The following is a 26872-nucleotide window of genomic DNA, read 5'->3' on the forward strand; positions in this document are numbered from 1 at the left end:
CCCAGTTCCCCTGTGTTCCTAGGCCTCCGTCCCCTGGACCGTGTGCCCACTACCACTGACCCCAGGTCCCTGTTGTTGTTGGGGTGGTGGGTTATCCTGGGTTCCCTGTAGTGGTGGACACACTGCTGATTGACGTGTCCTGGGGACGGAGGTATGGGCCCGCTGGGTGGGTGCTGTGCTGGTGTTTCCAGAGGGGGGAAGGTCTGTGGTGGCCTGTGACTGTGTGAGGGGAACCGACTGTCCCGAGGTCCCCGATGGGCCGGGCTGGTCATCTAGATCCAGTTGGACAGAGCTGCTGGACATGTGTGGACCCTCCTGTCCGGTGATGTTGGGTGGGGGTCCTGCAGGGGTATAAAAGGATGGCTATTACATCTGTGTGTGTCATGGTGTGCAATGGGTGGGTGACAGTGTACCCCAGTGCTTGCATTCATGTGTGGGACCTTGTGTGATGATGGTTTAGGGGGTTGTATGGGTATGTGCATTGGCCATGCTTTAGTGATGGGTGTCCATGCTTTGTTGTTGCATGCAGGGCTTGGTGTTGGGATGGGTGGTTTGTGATGTTGGGACATATGTGAGGAGTTGGGGTGAGGGTGGGGGTATGTGATAGCATGCAGGTAGGGTGGGGGATGTAATAATAAGATTTGTCTTACCAGAGTCCATTCCTCCACCTACTCCTGCGAGGCCCTCAGGATGCAGAATCGGCAAGACCTGCTCCTCCCATGTTGTTAGTTGTGGGTGAGGAGGTGGGGGTCCGCCGCCAGTCCGCTGAACCGCCAGGTGGTGTCTTGAGACCACGGAACGCACCTTCCCCCGTAGGTCATTCCACCTCTTCCTGATGTCCTCCCGATTTCTTGGGTGCTGTCCCACAGCGTTGACCCTGTCCACTATTCTTCACCATAGCTCCATCTTCCTTGCAATTGAGGTGTGCTGCACCTGTGCTCCGAATAGCTGTGGCTCTACCCAGACGATTTCCTCCACCATGACCCTGAGCTCCTCCTCTGAGAACCTGGGGTGTCTTTGCCGTGCCATGGGGTGGTGTAGGTGATGTGTGGGGTGGAGTGTGTGGTGATAAGTGTGCTGATATGTAGTGGTGTGTTGTGTGAGGTGCGTGGAAGTTCTGTGGGTGATGGTGTTGTGTGCCTGTGGATGCTGTTGTTCTTGCTGGTGCTGTCTCTCTCTGGCCTTCTTTCAGTATTTTTGGTCGTGGGGGCTTGTGGGTGATGTGGGTGTGTGTTTTATATTGTAATGGGTGAGTGGGAGTGGTGTGTCTATGTGTATCAGTTGTGTGTATTTCGAATTGTCCAATGTGGCTGTGTTTTGTATATGTGTGTGTATTTTGAGCGCGGCGGTGTGTGTGGAATACCGCGGTTGAAAGACCGCCACGTGGATTCGTGTGTCGTGATAGTGTGGGCGTATTCCTGTTGGCGTGACGGTGGAGGTTCTGTTTTCGCCAGTTTATCACTGACCTTTGGTGTGGCGGACTTGTGTGGGTGTCTGAATTTTGGTGGATTCCGAAATGTGGTCATAATAGCTGTGGCGGAATTCCGCGGCTGCGGTGGTGTGTTGGCGGTCTTATGCACAGCGGTAAGCGGCTTTTACCGCCAATGTTGTAATGACCCCCTTTCTGTCCTGTCCTCTTCCCACCTTTACTAGCAAGGCAGGGCTGAAGACGAGGAAGACAGCTAAGTATCTTCCTTTGCTAAAGTTTAGCCCGTGCTTTAATGCAATAAGACAGTCTCCAGTGCATCTCCATTTGGATTTGTGTATTTGTGAAGCAGCCAACAAACTTGCAGGCCTGAAGCAGAGACTTCAGCCACTCACTCCTCACAAGGCCTTTTCCTGCCTCTTATGCCTTGAACTGTCTACCAGTTGCACCTGTCTCCTGGCCCGCCCCACCAGCTTCTGCTGTTTTTCCTGAAGAATGACATGACTGTTTCCACCAGTATGCTCCTGTTCTTGCACAAGAGGACTTGAGCAAATACTTCTAAGTCTGGGCTGCTCTGACTTGTGCCAGTAGGTGGAGCAATTATTTTACCTAAGGAAGGCCTGAAAGATTGATTTTTGTCATTTTTGAAATGCACCATTCAAGTGGTCATTAATATTATTTGTGGAGTAGTTGTTTTTTATCATTTCTGTGCTGGTGTTTACTTTAGCTTTATAGTGAAACAGTTGTCCTTTTGTATCTGAAAAGGCTTTTTTTCTTTACATTCCAGATTCTCATTTTCCTAGAGAAATGATGTTTAATACCATATTTAGAAATTGATGTGCCACAACCAGGAGTTTAAGAATTATACATTTAAATATAAATGCAACAAATTCCAGCTGATCTTTTGTACTCCCAACTCTAACTCGCCTGTATTCAATGTTAAGATTTACAAAATATGCTGTGGTCCCTGACGATTTGTGGAAGAGGTGGGGTACAATAGTTGCACTGAATTCCGAAGAGAGAGTACAGTGATCATGCCCAACATCCAGAGGGGTTTGGTTCAGGGGGAGGCAATTCTCCATCACTGCCCAGTAAAATTTTGAAAACATTTGGGTGAAAAAGTATATATATTGAAGCACAAGTTCATACATTTGAGCAAAAACAATTAGCGCCTAAATTGCACTCATTGGTTTACTTTAGTGGTTTGCCAAGTCACTGTTTTGATATAAATTTTTCAACTGTCCATTGGGTACCTTTTAATGTCAATATTTACCTTATTCGTACCAGGTCTGTAAGGAAATGCCTCCTTGGCATGGTTACCCCCTGACTTTTTGCCTTTGCTGATGCCAAGTTATGATTTGAAAGTGTGCTGAGGCCTGCTAACCAGGCCCCAGCACCAGTGTTCCTTCCCTAAAACTGTACTGTTGTCTACACAATTGGCACACCCGGGCATTCAGGTAAGTCCCTTGTAACTGGTACCCCTGGTACCAAGGGCCCTGATGCCAGGGAAGGTCTCTAAGGGCTGCAGCATGTCTTATGCCACCCTAAGGACCCCTCACTCAGCACAGACACACTGCTTGCCAGCTTGAGTGTGCTGGTGCGGAGAACATGACCAAGTGGACATGGCACTCCCCTCAGGGTGCCATGCCAACCTCACACTGCTTGTGCCATAGGCAAGTCACCCCTCTAGCAGGCCTTACAGCCCTAAGGCAGGGTGCACTGTACCACAGGTGAGGGCATAGGTGCATGAGCACTATGCCCCTACAGTGTCTAAGCAAACCCTTAGACATTGTAAGTGCAGGGTAGCCATAAGAGTATATGGTCTGGGAGTCTGTCATACACGTACTCCACAGCAACATAATGGCTACACTGAAAACTGGGAAGTTTGGTATCAAACTTCTCAACAGAATAAATGCACACTGATGCCAGTGTACATTTTATTGTGAAATACACCCAGAGGGCATCTTAGAGATGCCCTCTGAAAATATACCCAACTTCCAGTGTGGGCTGCCTAGTTTTGCCAGCCTGCCACACACCAGACATGTTGCTAGCCACATGGGGAGAGTGCCTTTGTCACTCTGTGGCCAGGAACAAAGCCTGTACTAGGTGGAGGTGCTTCTCACCTCCCCCTGCAGGAACTGTAACACCTGGCGGTGAGCCTCAAAGGCTCACCCCCTTTTTTACAGTGCCGCCGGGCATCCCAGCTAGTGGAGATGCCCACCCCTCCGGCTACTGCCCCCACTTTTGGCGGCAAGGCTGGAGGAGATAATGAGAAAAACAAGGAGGAGTCACTCCCCAGTCAGGACAGCCCCTAAGGTGTCCTGAGCTGAGGTAACTCTGACTTTTAGAAATCCTCCATCTTGTTGATGGAGGATTCCCCCAATAGGATTAGGGATGATACCCCCTCCCCACCGGGAGGAGGCACAAAGAGGGTGCAGCCACCCTCAGGGCTAGTAGCCATTGGCTACTATCCTCCCAGACCTAAACACACCCCTAAATTGAGTATTTAGGGGCCCCCAGAACCTGGGAACATAGATTCCTGCAACCTGAAGACGAAGAAGGACTGCTGACCTGAAGGCCTGTAGAGAAGACGGAGACACCAACTGCTTTGGCCCCAGCCCAACCGGCCTGTCTCCCCACTTCAAGAAAAACTGCAACAGCGACGCGTCCCCCAGGGTCCAGCGACCTCTGAAGCCTCAGAGGACTACCCTGCATCTATAAGGACCAAGAATCTCACGAGTACAGCGGCCCTGTTCACAAGAACTGCAACTTTGCAACAAAGAAGCAACTTTTAAAGACCACACATTTCCCGCCGGAAGCGTGAGACTTTCCACTCTGCACCTGACGCCCCCGGTTTGACCTGCGGAAAACTAACACCACAGGGAGGACTCCCCGGCGACTGCGAGACCGTGAGTAGCCAGAGTTGACCCCCCTGAGCCCCCACAGCGACGCCTGCAGAGGGAATCCAGAGGCTCCCCCTGACCGCGACTTCCTGCTTCAAGGAACCCGACACCTGGAAAACACACTGCACCAGCAGCCCCCAGGACCTGAAGGAACCAAACTCCAGTGCAGGAGCGACCCCCAGGCGGCCCTCTTCCTAGCCCTGGTGGTGGCTACCCCGAGGAGCCCCCCAATTGCCTGCCTGCATTGCTGAAGAGACCCCCGGGCACCCCTTTGAATCCTATTGCATACCCGACTCCTGTTTAAACTCTGCACCCGGCCGCCCCTGTGCCGCTGAGGGTGTATTTTCTGTGCCTGCTTGTGTCACCCCCAGTGCCCTAAAAAAAAAACCTGGTCTGCCCTCCGAAGTCGCGTGTACTTACCTGCTGGCAGACTGGAACCGGGGCATCCCTATTTCCATTGAAGCCTATGTGTTTTGGGCACCACTTTGATCTCTGCCCCTGACCGGCCCTGAGCTGCTGGTGTGGTAACTTTGGGGTTGCCTTGAACCCCCAACGGTGGGCTATCTTGGACCCAACTTTGAACCCTGTAAGTGCTTTACTTACCTGTGAACTTAACAAATACTTACCTCCCCCAGGAACTGTTGATTTCTGCAGTGTCCATTTTTAAAATAGCTTATTGCCATTTTTGCCAAAACTGTAGATGCTATTGTGATGATTCAAAGTTCCTAAGATACCTGAGTGAAATACCTTTCATTTAAAGTATTGTTTGTAAATCTTGAACCTGTGGTTCTTAAAATAAACTAAGAAAATATATTTTTCTATATAAAAAAACAATTGGCCTGGAATTGTCTTTGAGTGTGTGTTCCTCATTTACTGCCTGTGTGTGTACAACAAATGCTTAACACTACCCTCTGATAAGCCTACTGCTCGACCACACTACCACAAAATAGAGCATTAGAATTATCTCTTTTTGCCACTATCTTACCTCTAAGGGGAACCCTTGGACTCTGTGCATGCTATTTCTTACTTTGAAATAGTACATACAGAGCCAACTTCTACAACGTCCAAAATTTCGTCATGGATGCCTCCCATGTGCCACAGGTGCCCCTTTAACGCCAATAATTCCATACAATATGCCAGTTCCAGATTTTGCCATTGACTCCATGTATAAACTGTGTGTGATTCATTATCAAAAAGTACCTCTATTATGTCAGGGTGAGCATCTTTTCATGAATAACTCCCATATGTCTTGAGTGCCCCCATGACAAGAACGACCAAGAATTACATACAATATGCTGGAATCTTACCATTAACTACATCCTTACGATTGTGTCTCCCCTGCCCTATATGCCACGGTTGTCCTTCCTAGTACCAAGAATTATCTTCAGTATCGAAGTGCCAGTATTATGGCACAGGTGTCCCATACATCATGAATTATCTCTATGCCAAGAATTGCTTCCAGTATGCTAGCACCAGAATTTGGCCCGGGTACCCCTGATGCCAAGAATTAACTCTGTCACCCTTATTCTTTCTCACTCACTTAGTCAAGCTGACTCATACCCATTATGCACTCACTCCTACTCTGCTATGTTAATATTTATTTATTGAGGACATGATCACCAACGGTTATCTCGTCGGGGATTTCCATGTATAGTCAAAAGCGTAGAATAGTTCCGCTCACCTGCAGGGACCCCAGAGCACTTTTTCCAGTATAACATCTTAAGTTTTCATTTTCGCCTTACTTCAGGAAGGCCTGCACAGTCACTTAAGAATGTCAATATGCAACCTAAAGGAAAGGCTACAGTGTCCGAAATTCTTCATCTTGTTTGCCTAAAAAAGGACAAATAGCTAAGGCACATTCATTCAAATGCATGAATAAGTTGAAAGTTTAGCAGAACAAAATCCTTCACAAACCTTTTTGTAATGCAAAATAAGGATGAAGGAGTGCAGGGCAGTATAGCCCGTAGGCACCCATTATTAATGAAGAAAAAGGAGACTGTGGCGGTCATTACAACACTGGCGGTAAAAGCCGCTTACCGCCATGCAGAAGACCGCCAACACACTGCTGCGGCGGCGGAATTCCGCCACAGTCATTATGACCCACAGCTCGGAATCCACCAAAATCCAGACAACCACACAAGTCCGCCACACCAAAGGTCAGTGATAAACTGCCGATAACAAAACCTCCACCGTCACGCCAACAGGAATACGCCCACACTATCACCACCCACGAATCCACGCAGCGGTCTTTCAACCGCAGTAAACCATTGGCGGTACACACCGCCGTGCTCAAAATACACACACATTTGCAAAACACATCCACATTGGACAATTCGAAATACACACACCTGAATCACATACACACACGACTCCCACACATCCAATACAATATAAAACACACACCCACATCACCCACAAACCCTTACGTCAACAATTGCGACAGAAGGCCAGAGAGAGATACCACCTGAAAGAACAACAGCATCCACAGGCACCCTACACCATCACTCACACAACATCCAAGCACCTCACACAACACACCTCTAAATATCACCCCACACATCACAACACACACCACCCCACACATCACCCACACCACCCCATGGCCCCGCAAAGACACCCCAGGTTCTCTGAGGAGGAGCTCAGGGTCATGGTGGAGGAAATCATCCGGGTAGAGCCACAGCTATTCGGATCACAGGTGCAGCACACCACCATAGCTAGGAAGAGGGAGCTATGGCGACGAATCGGGAAGTGGGACAGCACCCAAGAACACTCGATGGCATCAGGAAGAGGAGGAACAACCTATGGGGGAAGGTGCGTTCCGTGGTCTCAAGACACCACCTTGCGGTTCAGAGGACTGGCGGCGGACCCACACCACCTCCCCCAGAACTCACTGCATGGGAGGAGCAGGTCTTGGCTATACTGCATCCTGAGGGCCTCGCAGGAGTAGCTGGAGGAATGGACTCTGGTAAGGCCCATCTTTCACTACTTCATCCCCCACCCACCTGCATGCTATCACATACCCCCACCCTTGCCCTCACCCCCATCACTCCAATTCCTCACGTATGTCCCAATATCACAAACCACACATCCCAAATCCAAGCCCTGCATGTAACACCAAAGCATGGACACCCATCACCAAAGCATGTCCACTGCACATACCCATACCCCCCCTAAACCATTATCACACAAGGTCCTACACAGGAATGCAAGCACTGGGGTACAGGGTCACTCACCCATAGCGCGCCATGGCACACACAGATGCAATAATCATGCCTTTACACCCCTGCAGGACCCATATCCAATGTCACCGGACAGGAGGGTCCAGACATGTCCGCTCCACCCACAGAAGAGGCCCACAGTGATGACAGCAGCTCTGTCCAACTGGATCAAGATGACCAGTCTGGCCCATCTGGGACCTCGGGACAGTCGGTTCCCCTCACACTGGCACAGGCCACTACAGAGCTACCCCCCTCTGGAAACACCAGCACAGCACCCGCCCAGCGGGCCCATCCCTCTGTCCCCAGGACACGTCAATCAGCAGTGTGTCCACCACTACAGGGAACCCAAGCTAACCCACCACCCCAACTACACCAGGGACCTGGGGGCAGTGGCAGTGGGCACACAGTTCAGGGGACAGAGGCCCAGGAACACAGGGGAACTGGGAGGGCTACTGTGCGACATGGGGAGGACAGGCCCAGGGAACCCACTCTCCACAATGCCCTCTCCAACATCATGGGAGCCTACCACCATTCCCAGGAGACGATGGCAACGGTACTGGCCAAGTTTCAGGTGAGCAAGCGGCTGCAGGAGGACCAGTATCTGGGCTTCAGGGAGGAACTAAGATCCATCAGTTCCACCTTGGGCACCATTGTAGGGGTGCTGAAGGAACTCGTCAACACCAGGAGGGACACTGTGGCACAACAAAGGGCCCCTGACACTAGCCTGGACAATGAACTGCCCACCTCCTCCGCCGGCGCTAGTGGACAGGAGGCACCGCCACAGGACCACCACACCAGCACCCAACCCCCTGCAGATGGAGAACCACCCTGCAAGCGGTCCCTGAGATCCAGGACAAAGACAGAGAACAATGCCAAGACCCCGCCAATAAATGAGACCACCCTGAATGTCATCCTTCTGTCCCACTTTGTCACCCTGTCCATACTTAAAGTGCCCCAGCTCCACTTCCTATGCCCCGTTGGACAATGCACCTGTGAGACTAATAGACTGGACTCTGCCATGGACATTCCTCCACCATCACCCCTGACCATTTTACAACCCCCTCCACTATTTAGCACTTAAGTAAACACCCTTAAATCACAAAACTATCTGGAGTCAGTCTGTGCTTTCACAATTGTGTATTTGCAATAACTGAGGAAAATAACAATTTCAATTGTATTGTCAACATACCTATGTCACACAGCTCTAGTCCATGCGGAAAGAAAGCAGATGTCACACAGTGGGACCCACATCTGTCAAATCGTAAGGGAAAGTGACAACTCAGTGACCATACACTGGGTGAAAATGACAGACAGATGAGAGGTCGTAGAATTAAATCAGATGTAGCAGGAAGTGTTGTCTTCTTACCTGTGTCTCACTGGAAGTATTGGTGGATCACTGTGTTCCTGTTGTCTATGTCCTCTTCTTCTGCTTCCTCGTCTTCACTGTCCACAGGCTCCACAGCTGCCACAATACCTCCATCTGGACCATCCTCCTGCAGAAAAGGCACCTGTTGTCGCAAAGCCAAGTTGTGAAGCATACAGCAGGCCACGATGATCTGGCATACCTTCGTTGGTGAGTAGAATAGGGAACCACCTGTCATAGTGGAGGCACCGGAACCTGGCCTTCAGGAGGCCGAAGGTCCTCTTTATAATCCTCCTAGTTCGCCCATGGGCCTCATTGTAGCGTTCCTCTGCCCTTGTCCTGGAATTCCTCACACCTGAGCCATGACAGGTTGGGGTAACCAGAGTCACCTGCAAATGGCGAGGGACAACTGTTAGACACACACTAACTCATAGGGACATTCCCAGGCACCTATTCACACTGTATAGGGTCCATGTCCTCACCTAATAGCCACACACGGTGCCTCTGGAGTTGCCCCATCACATAAGGGATGCTGCTATTCCTCAGAATGTAAGCGTCATGCACTGAGCCAGGAAATGTGGCATTCACATGGGAGATGTACTGGTTGGCCAAACACACCATCTGCACATTAATTGAATGGTAACTCTTCCGGTTTCTGTACACCTGTTCACTCCTGCTTGGGGGGGCCAAAGCCACATGTGTCCCATCAATGGCACCTATGATGTTGGGGATATGTCCCAGGGCATAGAAGTCACCTTTCACTGTAGGCAAATCCTCCACCTGAGGGAAAACGATGTAGCTCCGCATGTGTTTCAGCAGGGCAGACAACACTCTGGACAATACGTTGGAAAACATAGGCTGGGACATCCCTGATGCTATGGCCACTGTTGTTTGAAAAGACCCACTTGCTAGGAAATGGAGTACTGACAGCACCTGCACTAGAGGGGTTATTCCTGTGGGATGGCGGATAGCTGACATCAGGTCTGGCTCCAACTGGGCACACAGTTCCAGGATTGTGGTACGATCAAGTCTGTAGGTGATGATAACATGTCGCTCCTCCATTGTAGACAAGTCCACCAGCGGTCTGTACACCGGAGGATGCCGCCATCTCCTCACCTGCCCCAGCGGACGTTGCCTAAGGAGGAGAACAGCTTGCAGAGAGTCAACCAACTTTGAGGTATGTAAACACAACTTAATCTCTTAGCTGCTGGGTCTCCCCCCCCCCCCAGTGCTGAGCCCTTTTTTGGCTATTTGGGGTAGTTCACGCTTAGGCCTTCATAACTTTTTGTCCACATAAGCTATCCACGCCAAATTTGCGTCCTTTTTTGCCAACATCCTAGGGATTCTAATGGTACCCAGAGTTTGTGGTTTCCCTGGAGGAGACCAAGAAATTAACCAAAATACAGTGAACATTTCATGTTTTTCACAAAAATGGGAAAAAAGGGCTGCCGAAGAAGGCTTGTGTTTTTTTCCCTGAAAATGGCATCAACAAAGGGTTTCTGCTGCTAAAATCACCATCTTCCTACCTTTCCGGAACGGGCAGACTTGAATCAGAAAACCACATTTTTCAACACAATTTTGGCATTTTACTGGGACATACCCCATTTTTACTATTTTTGGTTCTTTCAGCCTCCTTCCAGTTAGTGACAGGAATGTGTGTGAAACCAATGCTGGATCCCGGAAAGCTAAACATTTCTTAAAAGTAGACAAAATTCTGAATTCAGCAAGGGGTCATTTGTGTAGATTATACAAGTTTTTCCTACAGAAAATAACAGCTGAAATAAAAAAATATTGAAAGTGAGCTGAAAAAAACAGCCATTTTCTCCACGTTTTACTCTGTAACTTTTTCCTGCAATGTCAGATTTTTTAAAGCAATATACCGTTACATCTGCTGGACGCTTATGGTTTCGAGGATATATAGGGCTTGTAGGTTCATCAGAATCCCTAGGTACCCAGAGCCAATAAATGAGGTGCACCTTGCAATGGGTTTTCATTCTATACCGGGTTTACAGCAATTCATTTGCTGAAATATAAAGAGTGAAAAATAGGTATCAAGAAAACCTTTGTATTTCCAAAATGGGCATAAGATAAGGTGTTGAGAAGCAGTGGTTATTTGCACATCTCTGAATTCCGGGATGCCCATACGAGCATGTGAATTACAGGCCATTTCTCAAATAGACATCTTTTTTACACACTGTCTTACATTTGGAAGGAAAAGAATTAGAGAAAGACAAGTGGCAATAACACTTGTTTTGCTATTCTGTGTTCCCCCAAGTCTCCCGATAAAAATGGTACCTCACTTGCGTGGGTAGGCCTAATGCTTGCGACAGGAAACGCAACATGGACACATCACATTTTTACATTGAAATCTGACGTGTTTTTTGCAAAGTGCCTAGCTGTAGATTTTGGACTCTAGCTCAGCCGGCACCTAGGGAAGCCTACCAAACCTGTGCATTTTTTTAAACTAGGCACCTAGGGGAATCCAAGATGGGGTGACTTGTGGGGCTCTGACCAGGTTCTGTTACCCAGAATCCTTTGTAAACCTCAAAATTTGGCCAAAAAAACACTTTTTCCTCACATTTCGGTGACAGAAAGTTCTGGAATCTGAGAAGAGACACACATTTCCGTCCACGCAGCGTTCCCCCAAGTCTCCCGATAAAAATGGTACCTCACTTGTTTGGGTAGGCCTAGCGCCAGCAACAGGTTATGCCCCAAAACACAACATGGACACATCACATTTTCCCAAAGAAAACAGACCTGTTTTTTGCAAAGTGCCTAGCAGTGGATTTTGGCCTCCAGCTCAGCCGGCACCTAGGGAAACCTAGCAAACCTTGGCATTTTTTAAAACTAGACACCTAGGGGAATCCAAGATGGGGTGACTTGTGGGGCTCTGACCAGGTTCTGTTACCCAGAATCCTTTGAAAACCTCAAACTTTGGCCAAAAAAACACTTTTTCCTCACATTTCGGTGACAGAAAGTTCTGGAATCTGAGAAGAGCCACAAATTTCCTTCCACCCAGCGTTCCCCCAAGTCTCCCGATAAAAATGGTACCTCACTTGTGTGGGTAGGCCTGGTGCCCGCGACAGGAATAGATCACACAACGGTCAATACATGAGGTAGCTGTTGACCCTGGGGTGATCCATTCCTAACGCAGGCACTAGTTATAGGCACTCAAGTGGGGTAGCGTTTTTATCAGGACAGGTGAGGAATCACTGGGTGGTAGGAATTTTGTGGATCCCAGCATATTCCTGTAGTTTGTGTGACAGAAATGCGAGAAAAATAGAGTTTTTATTCAACATTTCAGATTTGCAGGGTATTCTGGGTAAGAAAACTTTGGGGAATCCACACAAGTCACACCTCTGTGGACTCCCCCGGATGTCTAGTTTCCAGAAATGTTTGGGTTTAGTATGTTTCTCTATATGGCCGCCGAACCCAGGACCAAAAACACAGGTGCCTGCCTTACAAAACCAGTTTGTTTTGTGATAGATAATTTTGATGTCTCCACAATACGATTTGGGCGGTGGAACTTGGGGCTGAACTAAATTGGGGAGCTCCCAAGAGAGCACTCTCTCTCTCTGCTTGCCGCCGCATTCACCTGCTCTCTGGGTTGGGCTAACCCACTATTACCCCATTGCACAGACTGTGCTTGCGAAGGGACAGCAGGACTGTCCTCATCACCTCCCTCATAATTTACTGGAAGAGGAGTTATCGAATGGGACTCCTCCGACTGAAAAATCACTCCCAGAGTCTGCGCCACTGTCCTATCCCTCAGATGCTGTCTCAGTATCTGATGTCTCAGTCTCTGATCCTATGTCAGGGCTGAGCTCTATAACCTGAGTGACGGCAGCAATCATCCATCAAGATGCCATCTCTGCTATTGGCTAAACTGTTGCTCTAAAACACTAGCCTACGTAGACAGTCGCAAAATCGATGGTGTGTATGAGATACGTGCAACAGTAGAGGCCATCTTACCTGTGCTTCTTCCCTCAATCAGCACGTTCTTTCAAGACACTCAAAAAACACCTTGTCACATACCATTCGTCACAGTCTTTAGCACCTCCTGCACCCAATCCAACAATCATTATTGGTGCTCCCACTCCCTCTTCCTCGGATTCCTTCATTACCACCCAGCAAAAGTGCCCTTCATCTCTCCATAGCTGCCCCCCACCCCGCACATACATTTCATTTGTATTATAGCGCAGGTAATGGCTGACTTTACTAATGTACTCAGCTATTTAAAAAAAAAATACAGATTTGCTCTTTGCAGTAGGCATATAAACCTTCTGCGCTTCTTTATGGCCTTAAAACTGCCACTAGACAAAAGTCTGATCCTTTTGTAGCAGAAACATAATCACAATACTTACTTGACTTTTTTATTGCTGCCTAAAAGCTACAGTTGAAATGTGTCAGTTGAAGTATGTGCATTGCTTTGAAGACGCAAGCTGCAACTGCAAGACAACTGGTGGCAAATATATATATAGATCACTTTTATATGTGGGTGTGGTTTCCTGGGGGCCGATCGCAGCCCCCAGGTAAACCACACATGTATTGACAAAAGTGATCTATATATATATATATATATATATATATATATATATATATATATATATATATATACATATATAGATCTATCTATCTACATAGATATATGTATATCCATGATCTATATTTTTTTTAGTAGTTGTATGGTTTCCTTGGGGGCCAAAATGGCCCCCAGGGAAACCCTACAACAGCTAAAAAAAAATATTGCCCCCACAGGGGGTCGCCCTGCACACGGGCGACCCCCTGTCCATTTCTTTTTATTTTTTTAATGTTTATTTTTTTATTTTTTTGCCCCCTCGTTAAACGGGCCGCCCCCCCATCCCCCCCCGGGGGCATATTTAAAAAAACCAAAGCCGCTCCCAGGGGTACAGTTGGGAGTGTGGAGACAGCTGCGCCACCATCCAAGGTGGGGAAGGGGCACAGTAAAACCTGCAAGGCGGACAAGACCGCAACAAGCACCGCTGCCAAGGACACCGCCGCCACCAGCACCGCTGCCAAGGATACAGCCGCCACCAGCACTGCTGCCAAGGACACCGCCACCACCGCTGAACAGGACACCGCTGCCACCAGCACCGCTGCCAAGGACACTGCCGCCACCAGCACCACTGAACAGGACACCGCCGCCACCAGCACAGCTGAACAGGACACCGCCGCCACCAGCACCGCTGAACAGGACACCGCCGCAACAAGCAGCGCTGCCAAGGACACGCCGCCACCAGCACCGCTGAACAGGACACCGCCGCCACCAGCACCGCTGAACAGGACACCGCCGCAACAAGCAGCGCTGCCAAGGACACCGCCGCCACCAGCACAGCTGAACAGGACACCGCCGCCACCAGCACCGCTGCCCAAGGACACCGCCGCCACCAGCACCGCTGAACAGGACACCGCCGCAACAAGCAGCGCTGCCAAGGACACGCCGCCACCAGCACCGCTGAACAGGACACTACTGCAACAAGCACTGCAGGCCAGTGAGCGCCAAAGATTCCGACGCTACTGAGGCCGTCACGAGCAGGATGAAGCACTCGGGTACAAAGCCCCCTCCAGAACCAGTGGAGAAAGGCATCCACTACCTCAGTCCTTGGCAGGAAGAAGCACTCTGGGTACAAAGCCCCCTCCAGAACCAGTGGAGAAAGGCATCCACTTGAGAGACTGTGGCTTTGCACTCCCCAGGATGCAGCAGTGGGCAACCCACCCACTGTTGAGACTTGAGAGACTGTGGCTTTGCACTCCCCAAGATGCAGCAGTGGGCAAACCACCCACTGTAGGGACTTGAGAGACTGTGGCTTTGCACTCCCCAGGATAAAGCAGTGGGCAACCCACCCGCTGTAGAGACTTGAGAGACTGTGGCTTTGCACTCCCCAGGATAAAGCAGTGGGCAAACCACCCACTGGTGAGACTTGAGAGACTGTGGCTTTGCACTCCCCAGGATAAATCAGTGGGCAAACCACCCACTGGAGAGACTTGAGAGACTGTGGCTTTGCACTCCCCAGGATACATCAATGGGCATGGAGCCCCCTTGTGGATCTGGCGTCGTGCACTCATCCGGCTGTGGTGCCCCCATTCCCCCTGAGGTGCCCGTTTTATTTCTATCTGATGCCCCAGCAGTGTTCTCTCCATCTTGTTCGGGTATTGAGTGTGGGCCTCTCCCATGCATTTTGGGCTGAGTGGTCCACGGACTATGATGGTGGAATCCCTTGGACTTGTATTCTTGGTGTATATATTTGTTTATAGTGTGAATATCTTTATATATGTATATATTTTTGATTCATGTATTTGAATATATTACAATCATTCAACTAATTTCCTTTTGTCCTTGCATTCTTCCAGGGGGGGTTGAGGGGTGTAACTGTAATGTATCATGATGTATTAGTGTGTGTGTTGTCGTGGGTGAGGGTGGGGGTGTTGCATGTGTGTGTCACTCTCTTTTCCCTCCCCCCGCCCCTGTGTCGTAGGTGCAGTACTCACCGTGGTCTTCGCCGCCGTCTTTGTTGTTCCTGGTATAGAAGCAGGAAGATAAAGGTTGGCAGTATCTGGAACTCGGGTTCCTTGGCCTCCTGATTCCTTGTGGGGTGTGTAGAGGTGAGCGTTTTCCCTTCCAAGTTCTGTTTCCGCTGTGTTTTTGTTTGCGGTGAATCCGCCCTGGAAAAGTTGGCGGATTGGACTGTTGTAATTCTGTGGGCGGTACATTGTCCTCCGCCTGTCTGTTGGCGGTTACCGCCACGGTGTTTGTTTGTACCGCCTTGGCGGTCGGAGTGTTAAAGTGGCTGTCTATGTTGGCGGTTTCCGCCACGGTCGTGATTCCAATTTTTTTCCGCCGCCCTGTTGTAATGACCACCTGTGTCTTTGAGAACAGCTAGTTCTCCAGTACGCCATCATGCCCAGAGAGAGCCAGTTACCTCACTTCTTTTTTTCCGGCTCCTGCTGACAGGACCCTGGAGCATTGAGCTCGACCTTTTTAGGTTTTTTCTAAAATAATTGAGTGAAAATCTCAGTGGCAACTGTTTCACTCAACGTCTTTTGACTTTTCTTCTTGATTTGTGTCTTTTTCTGACAGAAATTAAGGCATTTTTCCCAGAAAAAAAGCCTTCTCTTTTTGACAAATGCCCACGATGTTGCAGAAAAAAAGCCAAAACAGACTTTCATGATGTCTGTATCATCTGCCTGCCGTCTTCACACCTTCCTGCCTCCTGTAACATCTGCAAGACATTTGCCAGGCGTACCCTGCATGACAGGGAGAGCAGCGAGACAAGGCCAGCAAGAAGCGAGTGGGACCTCCGAGCGAGGGGAAGATCAGTCTTCCACCAGAGCTCTTCCCTCAGCCTCTAGTGAACATGTAAGGTGTGAGAGCCATTGTTCAAGAAGAAAATGCTTTTGATCCCAGTCGACTTCGAGAGGAGGTATGGTGCTGACATGTTCGCTGTCAAAGACTGGCTCAATGTCACACAAACGTACCAGCACGACGTCAAGGACTCCAGCTACTCACACATGATGTCAAAGAGTATATCTACATCTTTGGACTCGCCGTTGAGGGGAACAAAGCACCGACGTCACAGTTTGAAATCGCGCTTCCATTCAACATCAATACCTAGACATCAGAGCGAGAGTCCCTCGACTTTGAGGAGGCAAAAATCTGCAAAACTGAGAAGAATCTGTTCCTCATTGGAGTCGCAGCATTCTAGAGATGGATCTCCTTCGCTGGTGCTCCTCCCTTCGTCGCCTTCTCCTCCTCCCACCATCTCTCCTTCACCAGCTGCGACGCCTCCTTCTCAGCCTTCACCTCAAGGGCTGTCTCCGGTGCTGCCGTCTTCTCCGGTGCTCCCGGCACCTGTACCGCCACCTCTTCCAGTGCCGCAAGTACCTAGCACCACTCCAGCTCCCAGACCACACTCAAGATTGCGCCACCATTCACGTCATGACCATCATGCATCTGGCCGTTCATCAGCAAGGTCAAGACACTCCCATCACAGATCGCAACAAAGATCAAGAAGGCATTCCTAACGACACTACCATGGAGATTCCTCATAGTCCACCAGAGGCTATTCAGCCACACTATCGGACTGGCCTCAACCTCATACCTTACCGATGGACGATATCAATTCCTTTCAGGAAGTTCTAGTTCAAAGTGAAGCAAATCTAAATATTCCAATGGCTGTTCCAACTCCAACCACTTCAGTCTTATTAGAAACACTCGAGCACCGTACAGCCTCCAGACCTTCACTACCTCTAGTGCCAGGTCTTCTGGAACCCGCCATGGAAGTCTTCCTTACACCGACCACAACTAAGTCTGCTCCTTCCAGGCCTCCGAAACAAGACCCTTTGTTTCTGTGTTCCTCCCTCTGATTCAGTTGTGATCCTGGCTGCCCGCAAATCTCGCACCACATCTCTGCCTGCTACCTCTCCTCCTGACAAAGAGAGTAGAAAGGTGGATTTGACAGGCCGCAAAATCTGTAATTCGGCGGCAACAACCATGAAGGCAGCAAGTGCAATGGCCCTCTTGGGCAGATATGATAGGGCCCTGTAGGAAGTGAGACTCCCTACTCCATTTTGCAGACCATCTCCCAAGGGATCAGAAGGAGGATTTTTTGGAGATTGTCCAAGAAGGTGCCATGGTCTCCCACCAGATAATTAGTGCAGCGGCGAACACATCCTTGCTCACAGTACATGCATATTGCCATGGGGTACCCTTAAGGCGGCATGCCTGGCTGCGTCTAACATCCCTGAAACCGGGCGCTCAGCAACGCATTCAGAACTTGCCATTTTCAGGATCCACGCTGTTTGGTTCTCATGCTGATGATGAAAAGGCAAGGATGAAGGTTGAAGTACATACATTGAAAGCAGTAAGCCTTGAAAAATCCTTAGAGCAACGAAGATCCTCCTGTCCTTTCCAGTGTCGCTATCCCTTCACAGAGGGTTTGAACCCCTCAGTGGCTGCCTGGTAGATCTCAGCAGCATTTCCAAAGATTCTACCGGCCTCAGCAGAAACAACAACGAGAAAGGGCGGCACACCAGCCCAATCAGGGCACTCGACAACAGCCAGCCTCAAAACCCAGAAAACTTTCTTCCCCTATATCCGTTAACCACTCCTGAGGGGGAAAGCATCACCAATTACCTGGCAGAGTGGCAACGAATTGCAACAGACGCTTGGGTCTTAAACATTGTACAGAATGGGCACTGTCTCAGATTTTCCACCCCACCCCCAAGTATTCCACCAAGGTCAACCCCTTCTCATCTCGACCTTCTGAAGGCAGAAGTCTCCATCTTGCTGGAAAAGAAAGCGGTAGAACCTGTTCCCCACAACTAGCGGGGAAAGGGCATTTACTCAAGGTACTTCCTTGACCCAAAAGAGTTCAGATCCATTCTAGACCTAAAGGTTGCCAACAAATGGATCTAAAAGGAAAAGTTCAGGATGCTGGCCTTACACCAAATATATCCCCAGATTCACCCAGGGGACTGGCTTTGCTCGGTCGACCTATCCCCAATGCAAAAAAGCATTGGAAGTTCCTTAGGTTTATTGTGGAACAACAACACTACCAATACATGGTCCCACCATGTGGTCTAAAGTCTAAAGTCACCACCTAGAACTTTCTCCAAGTGCATGGCTGTGGTGTCAGCAAATCATAGAATTCACCGAATCTTTGGCTACCAATATCTGGATGATTGGCTAATGAAGGCATCCAGCTTTCCAGAAGCCCAGCTGCACTTCATATGGACATGCAATCTCCTTTATCACCTAGGGCTTCATGTCAACTATCTCAAGTCCATGAGAACACCAGTCTAGAAAATACACTACTTAGGAGCTATCATAGACACATAGCAGGAAAAAGTCTCCCCTTCAGAGAAATGACGCTTATCTATTCTTCATAAGTGTTGTGCACTAAAAACTGTGCATCGCCTAACAGTGCACACGGTCTCCTCACTTCTAGGCTTAATGGCTACCTGCATCTTTCTGACTCCAAACACTCGCCTCCACATGTGACCTTTCCAGGAGTGCCTGAAGAACCAACGGAATCAACTGTTAGGAAACTGGGAAGATAGGATCATTCTATCCACTTATGCAATCAGATCCCTCAGTTGGTGGTGCTCTCCAACCAAACTCATATAAAGAAATCAATTTCATTCACAGGCTCCATTGCAGACTATCGTGAATGATGCCTCTCTCCTCAGATGGCGAGCTCATACGGATCACCTACAAATACAAAGTCTCTGGTCTCCGAGGAAACATCATACCACATCAATCTCCACGAGCTCTGTGCGGTGCACTTAGCTCTCAAGGTGTGTCTCCCATCGTTCAACACCAACACCCTGCTTGTCCAGACGGACAATACAACTACCATGTACTACCTGAACAAGCGGGGGGAACCAAATCCAGAGTCTTGTCTCAAGAAGCCAAGATAATATGGCACTGGCTCCTTGCCAGGAAGTTGAAGTTAGTAGCAACTCACATTCCAGGTGTTCAGAATGTCCAAGCGGATGCCCTCAGCAGGGTTATAGACAAGAATCACAAGTGGGTACTGAACAAAGACGTTCAAAGATATCTTCCGATTGTGGAGCACACCGTATATCGACCTCTTCACCACAGCGGACAACAGTAAATGTTGTGGCTTTGCCACCAGGTTTTATGACCCAGAAGCATTGGGAATGCTCTTTGGATAGACTGGCCCACCAAATTTCTGTACGTCTTTCCATCAATTCCCCTGATCCCAGCAGGCCTAATCAAACTCTCATCAACATCAACCAGAATGATCCTCATTGCACCAGAGTGGCCAAGGAAATGGTGATTCCTGGGCCTCCTTCACCGGTCCCTCCGACCACATCTCAGGCTTCCATGCAAGCCGGACCTCCTGATAAATTCGAAGGACAGATGAGACACCCAAACCTCTCCTCTTTGAGTTTGGAAGCATGGCTCCTGAGCTAGAACAGTATGGGCACTTTTCTGATGGATACAACTACCTGTGGATTCCTCACCTAATGAATTTTCCCCATGCACCAGCATCCAACAGAAATTTTCTTTTAGCTCTGCACGTCGACGATGGCGTCACAATTTCTCGACTCCCACGGGACGCCGTTTGACGCCATTCGGCAATAAGAGGTCCTCGTCGGCGTGCAGACGTCAGTTCCCTTTTTTCCGTGCCTTCGAGTAACGGTTATTCCTTCGAGGCTCCAGGTAGCTACTGTTACACTCTGAGTGTTACTATGTCTCAGCCATGTAAATCGGGTTTTAAACCCTGTGGGGAGTGCGGTGGCCGAATGTCAGTGACAGACCCACATGAAAATTGCTTGTGGTGTTTGAGTTCTGACCATGAAGTCGAGGAGTGCGGTTCATGCCAGCGTATGAATCCGAAAGCATTCAAGGACCAGGAGGCCAAGTTATTCTTGGCGAAATCAAAGAAGAAGGAGAGACATCACCATCGTAGGTCTTCCTCTAAATCTTCGAAGTCGCACAGACGTCATCGAGACTCCCAGCGCCAGCATGGATCACGACGTTGGTCGAGTAAGGACCGATCCCGCTCGATCCCTGCCATCAGCTCGACGCCGTAGGACATGGGAGTTTAGGCGGACGGTAACCCCTCCGCCTCAGACGACTCCTATTTCTCCTACATCTCCTCTGTCTGTCTATGAGGTCGATCCTCATCAGGATCCGGCGGTTTCACTGGCACAGACGGAGATGCCCGAACCGACGCTGGTGTCACCTCAGGCACCCACTCCACAGGGATATCTGGCATTCCCGGCACCAGGTACAGACACTTCTGCATTTCTAAATGCAATGTTTAGCATTTTTGCCAACATGGCTCCGGGAGGTGGCCCGTCTGGACCTTCAGGTCCTTTGGCATATGACATGGGTGTTCCAGCTCCGTACAGACCGACGCCCTTCATGCCTTTCCTTCCCACGTGAAGTGCTTGCTCGGCGCCGGTACGGATGGCTTCACCTTGAAGGCCTGTGACGGCGACGACGTCTGCTGCCCCGGCGCCGATGAGTTCACCACAACCTCAATCAACGCTGAAGAAGCCTACGGTGCTGATGGATCCGGCTATACTCTTCCCTTTTGGGAGTTTCCCCCTCCCAGCCCTCCCCGCCCATCCTTCTGTTCGGAAGACAATCTCCTTTTATTAGAACAGGAGGTTATAGTCCTTTTGTCAAAAGGTGCAGTTGAGTTGGTTCCAGAGAAGGAGAGGGGTCAGGGCTGTTATTCAAGATATTTCCTGATCCCCACAAAGGATGGTCAGTTGAGGCCAATCCTGGACCTGAGGATTTTGAATTGGTTCCTCAAGCAGGAAAAGGTCAAAATGCTGACCCTAGCACAGGTGCTTTTGGCGTTGAACGAAGGGGATTGGATGGTGTCTGTCGACTTGCAGGATGCTTACTTTCATATTCCGATTCTCAAGTCGCACAGGAAGAATCTCCGGTTTGTGGTGGGATCGCAACACTATCCGTTTGCGGTCCTTCCGTTTGGTCTTACTTCAGCACCTCGAGTCTTCACGAAGGTGATGGCGGTGGTTGCAGCAGAGCTCAGGAGGAGAGGGATAGCAATATTCCCTTACCTGGACGATTGGTTGATCAAAACCAAGTCTCCGGAGCTCGTGCTGCGTCACCTGCTGTCGACAACCCAGTTGTTGTTTGATCTGGGCTTTTCGGTGAACTTGCCCAAATCTCAACTGGAGCCCTCTCAACGCCTCCTGTTCATAGGGGCAGTACTAGACACAACACTGAATCGGGCCTTTCCTCCGCCGCAGTGGATTCAGGACATTCATGTGTTGATTCCAATGTTTCAGAATGGAGCGGTCGTTCTAGTCCTCAAGGTCCTTTGTCTGCTCGGTATGTTCGCTTCTTGCATTTTGTTGGTCACTCATGCACGCTGACACACGAGGGCTCTTCAGAGGTGCCTCCGCAGGCAGTGGTTTCAACACAAAGGGGATCTTGAGGAATCGATAAGGCTCTCCAGGGACACTGCAGCGGATCTTCGATGGTGGGCTGCGGTTGGCAACCTTTCTCAAGGAAGGCCGTTCTCGCTGCCACCTCCAGTGGCCGCAGTGATAACGGATGCTTCCACTCTAGGGTGGGGAGCTCATTAGCGCGACATGGAGGTCAAAGGTCATCGGTTTCCAGTGGAACAGATGTTTCATATCAATCTGTTAGAATTGCGGGCAATACATCTGGCTCTTAAGGCCTTCCTCCCTTCCCTTCTCAGTCGGTCGGTCCAGGTCCTGAGGGACAACACTACCACGATGTGGTATATAAACAAGGAGGGAGGGGTGGGGTCGTACCTTCTCTGCAGAGAAGCTCTGCGACTCTGGTCCTGGGCACAGGACCATCGGATGTGCTTGGTAGCAAACCATTTGGCTGGAGTTTTGAACGTACGTGCGGACAGTCTCAGTCAGCACATCTCGACTGATCACGAGTGGCGTCTTCATCCAGACCTGGTCCTTTACATCTTCCGACCTGTTTGCCACTCGGGAGAACGCGCACTGCCCGTCATTCTGCAGCCTCCAGTATCCGGTGCAAGGAGCGTTGGCTGACGCGATTCAGATGTCCTGGAATGGTCAGTTGCTTTACGCATTTCCCCCCCATACCCTTGATTCCTCGGGTACTGAGGAAGATTTGCCAAGACCGGGCCCAAGTCATTAGAAGGGTGTGGTATTCAGACCTTCTCCAACTCTCACTGTGCCCCCCGCTCCATCTCCCTCACAGGGCAGACCTCCTCTAGCAGTCGCAGGGGCAGGTTCTAAACCCCCACCTCCAGAGCCTGCACCTACATGCGTGGAGATTGAATGGGACAATCTGAGTACTTTTTCTCTCCCACCAGAAGTGGTGGACGTTATATTATCGGCCAGACGACACTCCACCAAATCTATCTATGCAAGCAGGTGGGCTAAATTTGTGACTTGGTGTGGAGAGAATCAAACTGATCCCTTGCGTGCCCACTTATCGGACATTTTGTCATTTGCGCTGTCCTTAGAGCAGAGGGGTTGTGCAGTTGCCACTGTTAAGGGTTACTTGTCCGCACTGTCAGCCTTTCTGTGTCTACCAGACCAACCCTCCTTGTTTAAGTCCCTAATAGTTTTGAGGTTCATTAAGGGTCTCACTAACAAGTTTCCGCCCACTCCATTCGCTATGCCGCAGTGGGATTTGAACTTAGTGTTAGCATTTCTGATGGGTTCACCGTTTGAACCAATGCATTCATGTTCCTTAAGGTTATTATTTTTAAAAACTGTTTTCCTGGTTGCCATTACGTCAGCTAGGAGGGTGAGTGAGCTCCAGGCTCTTTGTGTGGAACCCCCATACACTTCCTTTTATAGGGACAAGGTGGTGTTAAGGACCAAGGCGGCTTTCTTACCGAAGGTTGTTACACCCTTTCATGTAGGACAGTCCATCACACTTTCCTCTTTCTATCCTCCACCTCATCCATCAAAGGAGGAAGAGAGGCTACATTGACTAGATCCAAGAAGAGCATTGAGTTTCTTCGTCGACAGGACGAGAGAGTTCAGAGAGGAGGATCAGCTCTTCGTCGGTTATGTGGGAAAGAGGAAAGGCAAGGCTGTCCACAAGAGAACGCTTTCCAGGTGGGTCATTCTTTGCATCAAATTGTGTTATTCTTTAGCAAAGAAGGAATCTCCTGTTGGGATAAAGGCCCATTCCACCAGGGCTAAGGCGGACTCTTCCGCCTTAGCTAGAGGTGTTCCTGTGGTTGACATCTGCAAGGACGCAACTTGGGCATCCCTCCACACGTTTGCTAAACATTATTGTTTGGATTCTGTGGTCCGGAGGGATGGCCATTTTGCACGGTCCGTGCTGCAGGATTTCTTGGTTTGACCATTCAGGCACCCACCACCGAGTGCGGTACTGCTTTGGGACTCTGTTCATTAGGTGAGGAATCCACAGGTAGTTGTATCCATCAGAAGAACAAGTTACTTACCTTCAGTAACGCTTTTTCTGGTGGATACACTAGCTACCTGTAGATTCCTCACGGTCCCACCCTCCTCCCCGTTGCCTGGCTGGTCTTACCAAGATTTCCTTGGGTGAGCATCTGTATGTTGTTGATATGTATATACTGATGCAATTATTTATATATGTGTATATATTTGTATATATATTTATATATACATATATACATATATATATATTTGATATTGTGGAACTGTATACAGTATGATGTATATTTCTTCTCAATATTTTTTTCTATTGGTTGAATTAAATGATGGGATATAAATTTTGATTGATCTGTTCATGTCAAATATGTAGTATCAGTGTTCACCTGTGCACCTCAAAGGCACGTAAAAAATGGTGGTAACTGACGTCTGCACGCCGACGAGGACCTCTTATTGCCTGGATGACGTCAGACAGTGTCGCGTGGGAGTCAGGCACTTGTGACATCATAGTCAACGTGCAGAGCTAGAAGAAAATTTCCGTCGGATGCTGGTGCATGGGGAAAATTCATTAGGTGAGGAATCCACAGGTAGCTAGTGTATCCACCAGAAAGGGCGTTACCAAAGGTAAGTAACTTGGTCATATCTTCCACAGGATTGTATGGCGATTCTAAAATAGGCGAAACAGCCATCCACCCGAGCTGCATATGCCTTCAAATGGAAGAGATTCTGCATCTGGTGTTCCTCCAAGAAGATAGACCCTACATCTTGCCAGGAGGATGTCATTCTACCACATATGTTACACCAAGCTAAATCTGGTCTGCAATTCTCTTCTATTAAAGTCCATCTGGCAGCTCTGACTGCATACAGAAAAGGTCCTTCACAAACCTCTTTCTTTAGGAAGCAGTCATAAAAGATTTCCTAGAAGGGCTAAAGAAGGTTTTTCCTCCAGTTAGGCGCCTTTCTCCACCATGGGAGATTAATGTGGTCCTTTCACGCCTCATGCAACATCCATTTGAGCCCATACACAAGGCATCTCTCCAATACCTCATTTGGAAAACTGTTTCCTTGTGGCAGTTACATCAACACGCAAGGTTAGCGAGATTCAGGCTCTTTGTGCTCACGAACCTTACACCGTATTCCACTGTAGGAGGCTGGCCTGGTGTGTGGTGGTTACCTATAGTACCTACACCTTATACCAGGTCAAGGTATCCCTTATTAGTGTAGTGTAGTCAGTGCCTAGAAGCTCTCTAGAAGTAGCTGTGGATGAGCAGCCAAGGCTTATCTAGGAGTCATGCAAAGCTCATGCAACACCACTGTAGTCACACAGCACTTACACACATGAGAGAAAAAACTCAGGCCCTCATTACAACCCAGGCAGGAAATCCCGCTTTCCGCCGTGCTGAAGACCGCCAACATACCGTTGCAGTGACGGAATTCCGCTACAGGTATTACAACCCACAGCTCGCAATCCGCCACAATACAGACACCCACACAAGTCCGCCACACCAAAGGTCAGTGATAAACTGGCGATACAAAACTCACACCGTCACGCCAACAAGAATACGCCCACACTATAACGACCCACGAATCAATGCGGCGGTCTTTCAACCGTGATAATCCATTGGGGGTACACACCGCCGCGCTCAAAATACACACACTTACAAAACACAACTACATTCGACAATTCCAAATACACACACCTGATACACATACACACACCACACCCACACACCCCCAACACTATAAAACACACACCCATATTACCCACAAACCCTTACAACATGAAATTTTGAAAGCCAGAGAGAGAGATTAGCAAACACAACACCAGCATCCACAGACACACACCATCACTTATACAACATCCACGCACCTCAAACAACACACACCAACACATCCCCCCACACATTACAACAGACAGCACCTCACACATCACCCACACCACATCATGACACCTCAAAGACACCCCAGGTTTTCTGAGGAGGAGCTTAGGGTCATGGTGGAGGAAATCATCCAGGTAAAGCCACAGCTATTCGGATCACAGGTGCAGCACACCTCCATTGCGAGGAAGATGGAGCTATGGCGGAGAATCGTCGACAGGGTCAACGCAGTTGGACAGCATCCAAGAAATCAGGAAGAGGTGGAACGACCTACGGGGGAAGGTGCGTTCAGTGGTGTCCAGACACCAAATTGCTGTACAGAGGACTGGCGGTGGACCTCCACCTCCTCCCCCACAACTAACAACATGGGAGGAGCAAGTCTTGGCAATACTGCATCCTGAGGGCCTCGCAGGAGTAGCAGGAGGACTAGACTCAGGTAAGTTATATCTTAACTACTTTATCCCCCCCACCCCACATGCATGCCATCACATACCCCCACCTTTACTCTCACTCCCATCACTCCATCATCTCACATATGTCCCACTATCACAACCCACACATCTCAATACCAAGGCCCTGCATGCAACACCTATGCATGGACCACCGTCACCAAAGCATGTCCAGTACAGATACCCACACAGACCCCAAACCAACTATCACGAAAGGGCTAACACAATGATGCAAGCACAGGAGTAGAGGGTACCTCACCCAATGCACAAGATGGCACACACAGATACTAAAACTATGCATTTACACCCCAACAGGACCCCTACCCAACGTCACCAGACAGGAGGTGCCAGACATAGCCAGTCCCCCCACAGAAGAGGCCCATAGTGATGACAGCAGCTCTGCACGCCTGGATCAAGATGACCAACCCAGCCCATCAGGGACCTTGGGACCATCGGTTCCCCTGACATAGTCCCAAACCACCACTGAACCTCCCCCTCAGGAAACACCACCACAGCACCCACCCAGCAGGTCCATCCCTCTGTCCCCAGGACACGTCAATCAGCAGTGTGTCCACCACTACAGGGAACCCAGGCAAACCCACCAACCCAAGAAAATCAGTGGCAGTGGGCACACGGATCAGGGGACAGAGGCACAGGATAACAGGGAAGCTGGGAGGACTGCTATGCGACAGGGGGAGGATAGGCCCAGGGAACCGACACTCCACG

This window comes from Pleurodeles waltl, chromosome 6, assembly GCF_031143425.1.
Source record: "Pleurodeles waltl isolate 20211129_DDA chromosome 6, aPleWal1.hap1.20221129, whole genome shotgun sequence".
NCBI classification, from domain to species: Eukaryota; Metazoa; Chordata; class Amphibia; order Caudata; family Salamandridae; genus Pleurodeles; species Pleurodeles waltl.